The following is an 8,351-nucleotide window of genomic DNA, read 5'->3' as shown; positions in this document are numbered from 1 at the left end:
TATAACTCAATATCCCCGTGCTGGGCAAACAGGTTTTGCAGCCGTTTGAGCTAAGATTTTAAAATTATTCACATAATGAAAACCTATACTTTGTTTCAGGCGAGTTTCCCATTCAAATGCATGTAACAGTGAGAAACGCATCGTCTTGGCGAAAGAAAGCATTTTTGTACAACTTCATATAAATCGCTGTAACTTTTGATAGAAGACTCAGAAACACGTGTTTATGGCTTTATCTTATAGAACTCAATATCCCCGTGCTGGGCAAACAGGTTTTGCAGCCGTTTGAGCTAAGATTTTAAAATTATTCACATAATGAAAACCTATACTTTGTCTCAGGCGAGTTTCCCATTCAAATGCATGTAACAGTGAGAAACACACTTGAAGGAAATTGCCTTCCCGGGTTTCCTCCGTGGCGTGAGCGATAAGCAGAGTTTGTCCTTTCCTTATAAGACTCCTAATTATTCAAAGTAACACTCAGGTATGCCATTCAGCGTGTTAGTACGAGCTCGGGAGCAGCTTGGGAGAACAAGGAAACACAGACTGCTTCAGGTTGTCTTCCCAAATCGACTCAAAGGTTTATTTGATACACAGCAGTTTATATAGATGAAAAAAGGTTCGTGTGTCAGCTTTCCCAGTTCAAACCGGTACAGACCAAATAAGGAAACGTCTTCCTGCCTTCTGAGCAAAGAAGTATCCTGTGTGTAGTTTATCAGTTCAGCTATAATTTATGATCATCCCAGCAAAATACACTCCTAGACATAAAATACAGAGTTCTTTCATCAGTGAATTCTGAAACAAACCACCTAGCCTTTAACGAGCCTTTTCCAGGAGATAAGGAAAAAGGGAGGATGGGAGTAAGGAAGTGGTCTCATCTCTGTGGTGTTTTCGACCTTGAGGTACCAGCCTGTAAGTCTCACATTAATTCTTGGGTCACAGAGAAAGAGAAAAACAACTAGTAGATCGGCCTTATTGAGTAACAGTTTTCCTGTATAAAACAATATCCTGTAAATGCTTACCGTGGTATCAAAATATCATAACAGTTCCCCTCTTTTATTATTTTTTAAAAATAATAACTCAAATAGAAAGGAAAAATCACAAATGTAATAACATAATATAAAAAGCAAATCATAAAATGTAATAGTTCACAACCTAATGTTCAATATACACATCAGGAACATCATTGATGACATCTGACACATAATCTGGGTCAATTTGTGCCAATTGCAAATACATTGAAGTGGCTGTACTAGTAGCTATACGGGTTATCATTGAACGTACACAGGGTACCACACAACAGACAATAATCATCAAAAACATGCTGCAACGGTTACAAAGGCTACAATTAGTTCCTTCCATCTTCCAAACGTGTCCTGTAGCCACTTATGTAGCCACTGACCGTGACCTGTATTGGCAATTAGTTCTATCTGCAATGCTTCAAGTTTATTCATAGCTTGTGTGAATGAACCGTTAGGAGCGGTATTATTGGGAATGAAAGTACAGCATACATCAACGGTTACTAGACCACAGGTACCGGTCCAATTAACAGGTAAAGCTAATCTAAGAGTATTATTGCACATCCAATAAGCATGTGGGATTGGTCTGGTCAGGCGCGTGACCATGTGTGATTTAACTAACTCCCCCCAGTCAGTGTCATTTAATACACCGTCTGGGGGAACAATGATCGGGTCTCTGCTCGAACTTGAACTGTGTGTGTGTTCCTCCAGATATGATAAAACTTCAGCCACAGAGACAGCTAGCCATGTCTCATTACAGCGTGCACCTGGGGAGTCAGAGAAAAATGTGTAGTCATCCTTTGTATAATCTATGTGTGTGTCTGGGCCAGTTAACTTTAATCTGCGCAGACATATCATACTAGTATTAAAATGGAGAGGGATCTGTCCTAGGGGTAGTGAGGGCTTTAACCTATTCTTAGGGCGTTTCATTGGGGCGCAGGTCCCTGCGGTGTCATTAGATAACTTCAATAATTCGCCTAATGGAGTCTCAGGGTTAGTTGGTGTGTGTGTGTGTCTAAGTAGGCAGTCGAGAGGGCTCAGAGTCAACTGTAAAGTGTCTTTAAAGAGAGCATTATCTCCACCGATTTTCTCTAGTCCCTCAGTGAGGGGGAAACCGGATATGGGGTATCCTACTATTACCTGTTCTGGATTAGCCTTTGAACAGACATAACAGTTACTGTTTCCTAAATCACGAGCGGCTGTTCTGGCATTTTCATACCAGGCGTTAGCTCCTGTTCTAGAGGGCGCATAAAATGGTTTATTAGTGGCGTCTATGTTGCTATTTACTGATTTTAGGGAGCGTGAGGAGTGCATTAAGTAAGTGTCTTGCAAAATGGAGCATGAGGTATAGTCAGCAAAATATGACCTGCAGAAATGTGAACATGGTTGCAGTTTACAATACAAAATAGCAAAGAGAAATCCTAAGGTTAATGCGATAGATGTGATAAATAACCTAAATATATAAGAAAGTATATAAGAAAAACAGTTCTTCAGTTGTCTCCTGGCCTGGTCCCAGGTTCGAGAGACATTGAATAAGCGTCGTATGATGACAATGGGCATTTCATTTTCTCCATTATCAGGATGAAATGAGTCTGGCTTTATCAGGTTAGACATCATGTGGTACTTTTGGCTTTCTGTTCCTGCTGGATGTTTGAGTACCTTGTTGTTGTTCTTTCAGACGTTGTGTCTTAATCAGTGATTGTGTGTGTGTGTAAATTGGATCCTGGCGCTGGCTCGCCGGAGATGTCATCTACCCGTGTGTTTATTTGCTCTAGTTCCGGGCGCTGGCTCGCCGGAGATGTCGTCTGCTTGATCCGACGCCTGAGATGGTCCGATTGGGCTGGTCTTAACCCTGCTGGCATGAATCCACTGAGGTTGTCCGTCTGTGAGGATGCTGGTTCTTCGTCACTGCCAGTAAAGCCTGGGGGCTGGAAAACGCGGCCTCCCAGAGTGTCCTTGGTTTTAGTGGCTTCTCCAACATGCGTCTCCTTGTCTCCACTGGTGGAACTGTGGAGGGGAAAAGCTGAGAGAGACAAACTTTCTGATAGTTATTATTCAGTTTTTCTACCAGGTTGTGAACATCAGTGGACAATGCAATATAGATCACCTTCTACTAGCGGTGCCCCTCTGGAAGCTGACCATGGTCTTGGAAATAGTCTTATTTCAAATGGAAATAATTTGGTTACTTCAGATTGAGTCATTCTAATCTCACACAGGACTTGAGTAAGTAATTTGACACAGGTCATTAAAGTTTTAGCACACTTTTGAATTACTTCTAATGTGAATGAAGATCCTCTATCACTGTTAATCTGGTGAGGTATTCCGAATCTGGGTATTATTTCATTGCTCAACTTTTGACAGACTACTTCTGCAGTTTCTTTTGATGTTGGATAAGCTTCTACTCATTTACTAAATTGATCCACTATTACCAGTAAGTACTTGATGCTTCCTTGTGCTGGCATTTGTGTAAAATCAATTTGTAATGTATGAAATGGAAAATCTGGTTGTGGTAAATGCTGATGTTTTGCTTTTGAGCTACCTACATTAGTTCGTGCACATGTTAGACAGGTTGCTAATATGCTTTTTACTGCATGCAATGTTTTCTCAATTACAAATCTTGATTTTATTGCCCCTATTACCCCTCTTTGTCCGACATGACTCACACAGTGAAAATGTCGGACAAGGACTGGCAGCAGGGAATATGGGAGGGCAATCAAACCCTTAAGATTTAGTATAGGCCATCTCTGTAATCTAAGGTACAGTCATTATTCTATGCAGAGGCTTGCTCTTGTATAAATTTTAAATCAACATTTGTGTCTAAATAGTCTGGGAGTGTAACAAGTGGCAGCTGTAGGGGCACAGATAATACTTCCTGTGGAGGTGGGAGCTGTGATGCAGCTGCAGCCTTGGCTGTCACGTCTGCTAAGGCATTACCTGTTGCTTCGTCTGTGTCAGCTGTACTGTATCCTTTCGTTTTTACAACTGCAACGGCCGATGGCAGCTGTATAGCCTGAAAAAGTCTTTGAACAAAATCACAATTTAGCAATTTATTTTCCATCAGCAGATCTAAATCCTCTCTGTCTCCACAATGTGCCAAAGTCATGCACAACGCCAAATGCATAGCGGCTGTCTGTGTAAATCGTCACATGCTTATCCAAATGTAGCTCACAGGCGCGTATTAAAGCCATGAGCTCTGCTTTTTGTGCTGAGTGAAATGGTAATGAGTGAGCCTCTAGTATGATGTCAGGCACTGTTACCACTGAATAGCCACAAAGAAATGAGTTGTCACTCGGCCTTGAACAGGACCCGTCCACATAAACCGTGGCTGAGTCTGAGATAGGTGTTTGCTCTAAATCTGGACATGGTGCTGTGGATTCCTGTATACGTGTCATGCAGTCATGAACATCAAGCCTGTCTGAGCCATCCTGTCGGTCAGAAGAACACAGCATAGGATCAATAAATGTGCTGGCGAATCAGGTGTGCTGCTCGCTTTTATAGTGAGATTTGCATATGTTGTTTAGTTATGTTTGCTACAATGGTCGTGACCTGGTGATTGGTGTGTAGAATAGTGTCATGTGAGAGTGTGAGCTTCCCGCAGTCCCTTATCATGATAGAGCAAGCTGCTACTGCCCTCAGGCAGGCCGGCATTCCTGAACAATTCAGGCAGCACCTTTGAGTGGCGGAGGTCAGCACTCCCTGTAATGCATTGAAAGAGGCAGTCATTTCTGTGGACCACAGTATTCGAGGAGGCTTGTCTTTTTTTTACAACAGTCACGCAGAATGTGGTCATGAAAAGAACAGTCTGGTATCCACTGTCTGCAATAGTTCACCATGCCTAGGAAGGACAACATTTCCTTCTGTTTAGTGGGACGAGGGACGGAGGTCACAGCTTTGACCCTGTCTGCAGTCATGGAACGTTCTCCGTGAGACAGTGTGAATCCCAAATATTGAACAGAAGTCTGACAGTACTGCATTTTCTTTGCATATGCTTTGTGGCCAGTCTTTTGGAGGTGCTGGAGAAGCATGTGTGTAGCAGTTTGACACAGTTTTTCACTTTCAGCACAGAGGAGGAGGTCATCCACATGTGGATCAGGGTGCAGCCCTGGAGGAGTGAAGCTGTCCAGGGTAGCACGGATCACCATTGAGAAAGCAGCAGAGCTGTCTATCATGCCTTGGGGCAAACGAGTCCAAGTGTACTGCTTATTTCTATGTGTGAATGCAAATAACGGCTGTGTGTCTTCATGAGAAAAAGGAGCGGAGCATAAATCCACCACGGTAAAATGTGTATGCAATGCATGTTAATATGCTGTGAACATCTGAAACGAGAGGTGGCAGAGGAATGTTGACTGCATTAATTTGCCTTAAGTCTTGTATGAAACGCCATACGCCAGGTTTGTTAGGCTTTGGCACAGGATTGACAGGAGTGTGGGCTTTATTGCTCCTGTAGTCAATAAATCTCCTATGATGACATCTAGGGCTGCGGCTTTTTCCGTGGAAAGGGGACATTGCCTGACATATACTCGCTTTTTGTTTTTTGTTTTTTTAGCTGTGCGTGATAAGGTATGCAGTCAATAAATCCTATCTCATTCTCACTTTTTGACCACAATGTCATATTCTGGTATTCAGCTGGCAACGTAAGTGCAGAAATAGTACAGTGGATAGGGTAGGTTAGATCTATGTGTCGACATATTTCGTAACCTATGTCTGAGTTATGTAACAAAATCACTGTTTGACCTTCACTTGTGTGAGCAGTTATCATGTTGTTGAACAGTGTGAGAGAAACAAAAGTGTGGCTCCCAGTCATGGGATTACCTGTTAGTGGCGTCTGTACACGTTTTTTTTGGCACAGTGTGTGACATAGAGTACCGGACAAAAAGGATGTTGAGTTCATTCTCTGCTGAGGGTCCAGCTGACACAGAGGATGTTCCTTCTCCATCATGTCGGTACATAGGGCAGAGAAAACATAAGCAGTTATCAGTGTCAGCAAACATTTCACCCTTTTTGTTAAATTAAATACACAAATTCATTTTTGCTTTGGGTGCCTGCGGCTGCTGGAAAACTGAGCTAAATTTGCACCTCTAGCTTGTCCAACAGTGCATAAAGCGTTTTATGAATACTAGGATAGATTCATCAGGCTTCTGTTTACACATAGTTACTGCATTTAAGTCAATTTTGTCTCTGGACATTGTTAGCAGGAATTTCTTTAGATTCTTAAAGAAATCGGCGACTTTGTCATGTGGGTGTCTATTGTGGACACTGCCTGATGCAAAAGTTTTTCTTCATAGTCGTCTAAATTGTTTTTCATAAGTTCCTCACATTCTTCTTTCAAAAGTTTTTCTCTTTTTCTATGTTCTGCTAATTCTTCCTTGCGGCGTATATATTGTTTTTCCTGATCCTGTTTAAAGAGATGGCTAAGATCCGTTGCATGTGATTCAGATTTTTTGTCACTGTCTTTTAAGCTGGTTGGATCAGAATGCTGACATTGTTTGCGTGCAGCTGCTGCAGCAACTATTAATTCGGTCTCATCTTCGTAAGGCGGCGGGGCTGTGGGCTGAATGGCTGAGCATGGAAGACTAGCTTTTCCCGCAGTAGATTTATTTTCTTTGCTAGAGCCTGCACTAGTTTTATTTGATGTTAAAGCATCTACACCTGGTTCCGGTCCCTTTTTCCATAGTGGTAACATTTGATGTATCACGTCGCGGCATTCTATCATATATTTTCTACAGGACTTTTTTAAGCAGACTACTTTTCTTATCACAAATGATATTCAACATTTCTACTGACCTGTTTTCTGGCGATAATCGTTCGGGATAAGGCTCCGAAAAGAAATTAGAATGCATTGAACTTCTTAAGTTGTAAACAAAGTCAGTCACATAAGCACTCCCGCATGTTCTGGATACGTGATCATGGACGTCTTCACCGATTCGCGGACGTAGGTTACACGTAACCGGAAATGGGAGTTGTACTGAGCCGTTATTTGAGACTTTATTTTGTATTTTATTAATTTTTGGTTTTACAGGTACTTTAGATTTTTTATCGGACCTGTCTGTGGTCTTTGAATTATTCTGACCCATGTTCAGTGATTTCCAGAGGGGTTTACACGCTAGGAGGATTTAGGTTAGTATTTTCGCTGCGGCACAGCTGAGGTCACTTTAAATTTATTGCTAGCAATTTTTTGTTTGTGTGAGCAACTCTCACTTAGCGAGCAACTCCTCGCAAAACAACAGGCAACTCCCTGTGTCTTTCTGCTTTTAATTTACTGCTTTTAACCCTTGTATGGTAATCGGGTCTGTGAGACCCGTTTTCAGTTTTCTTTCGTTTTTTTTTTTTTAACAAAATTAAATTTAATTATTTACTAGCTTTCTGTGAGTGAGCAACTTCTCACTTTTTAACGTACGTTTCAAGATAACAGGCAACTCCCTGTGTCACTCTTTGATGAGCAACTTCTCACTTAACGAGAAGTATTTAAGACAACAGGCAACTTTCTGTGTCACTTTTTCTGAGTGAGCAACTTCTCACTTTTTAACGTACGTTTAATTAAACAATTAATTATTATTATTATTATTATTTTTTAAACAAAATTAAAATATTCAAGACAACAGGCAACTTCCTGTGTCCACCAACACCACACAAGGGTTAATTTACTTTATTCGGGGACTGAGGAAGTCAGTCAGTGTATCTCTCTGGATCACTAAGTGAAACTTCGTCAGCATATCCCGTTTTTTTATGGATTCGGGGACTGAGGAAGTCAGTCAGTGTATCTCTCTGGATCACTAAGTGAAACTTCGTCAGCATATCCCGTTTTTTTTATGGATCGATCACTGAGAGAGGTATAATATGGTCTCTATATAAATATGAAAGACACATATTTACCTTCTGTCAGGATCCCACTTCTGACACCAAAATTGAAGGAAATTGCCTTCCCGGGTTTCCTCCGTGGCGTGAGCGATAAGCAGAGTTTGTCCTTTCCTTATAAGACTCCTAATTATTCAAAGTAACACTCAGGTATGCCATTCAGCGTGTTAGTACGAGCTCGGGAGCAGCTTGGGAGAACAAGGAAACACAGACTGCTTCAGGTTGTCTTCCCAAATCGACTCAAAGGTTTATTTGATACACAGCAGTTTATATAGATGAAAAAAGGTTCGTGTGTCAGCTTTCCCAGTTCAAACCGGTACAGACCAAATAAGGAAACGTCTTCCTGCCTTCTGAGCAAAGAAGTATCCTGTGTGTAGTTTATCAGTTCAGCTATAATTTATGATCATCCCAGCAAAATACACTCCTAGACATAAAATACAGAGTTCTTTCATCAGTGAATTCTGAAACAAACCACCTAGCCTT

General features: G+C 41.4%; 1 long non-coding RNA gene across 1 annotated transcript; it reads right to left on the bottom strand.

Moving 5' to 3' along the window:
• Positions 1-550: 550 nt before the first annotated feature.
• On the bottom strand, positions 551-7,619 carry LOC145419287 (uncharacterized). Its single transcript, XR_013911668.1, has 3 exons — positions 6,798-7,619; positions 3,121-5,940; positions 551-3,036 (listed from the first exon to the last, which is right to left on the bottom strand). It is a non-coding gene; the product is annotated as an uncharacterized LOC145419287 (long non-coding RNA).
• Between the last annotated feature and the right edge of the window lie 732 nt (positions 7,620-8,351).

Source organism: Astatotilapia calliptera, chromosome 10 (assembly GCF_964374335.1).
Source record: "Astatotilapia calliptera chromosome 10, fAstCal68.1, whole genome shotgun sequence".
Classification (NCBI taxonomy): domain Eukaryota; kingdom Metazoa; phylum Chordata; class Actinopteri; order Cichliformes; family Cichlidae; genus Astatotilapia; species Astatotilapia calliptera.
The sequence above is the reverse complement of the archived record's forward strand: the minus strand, read 5'-3'. Positions and strand labels throughout refer to the sequence as shown.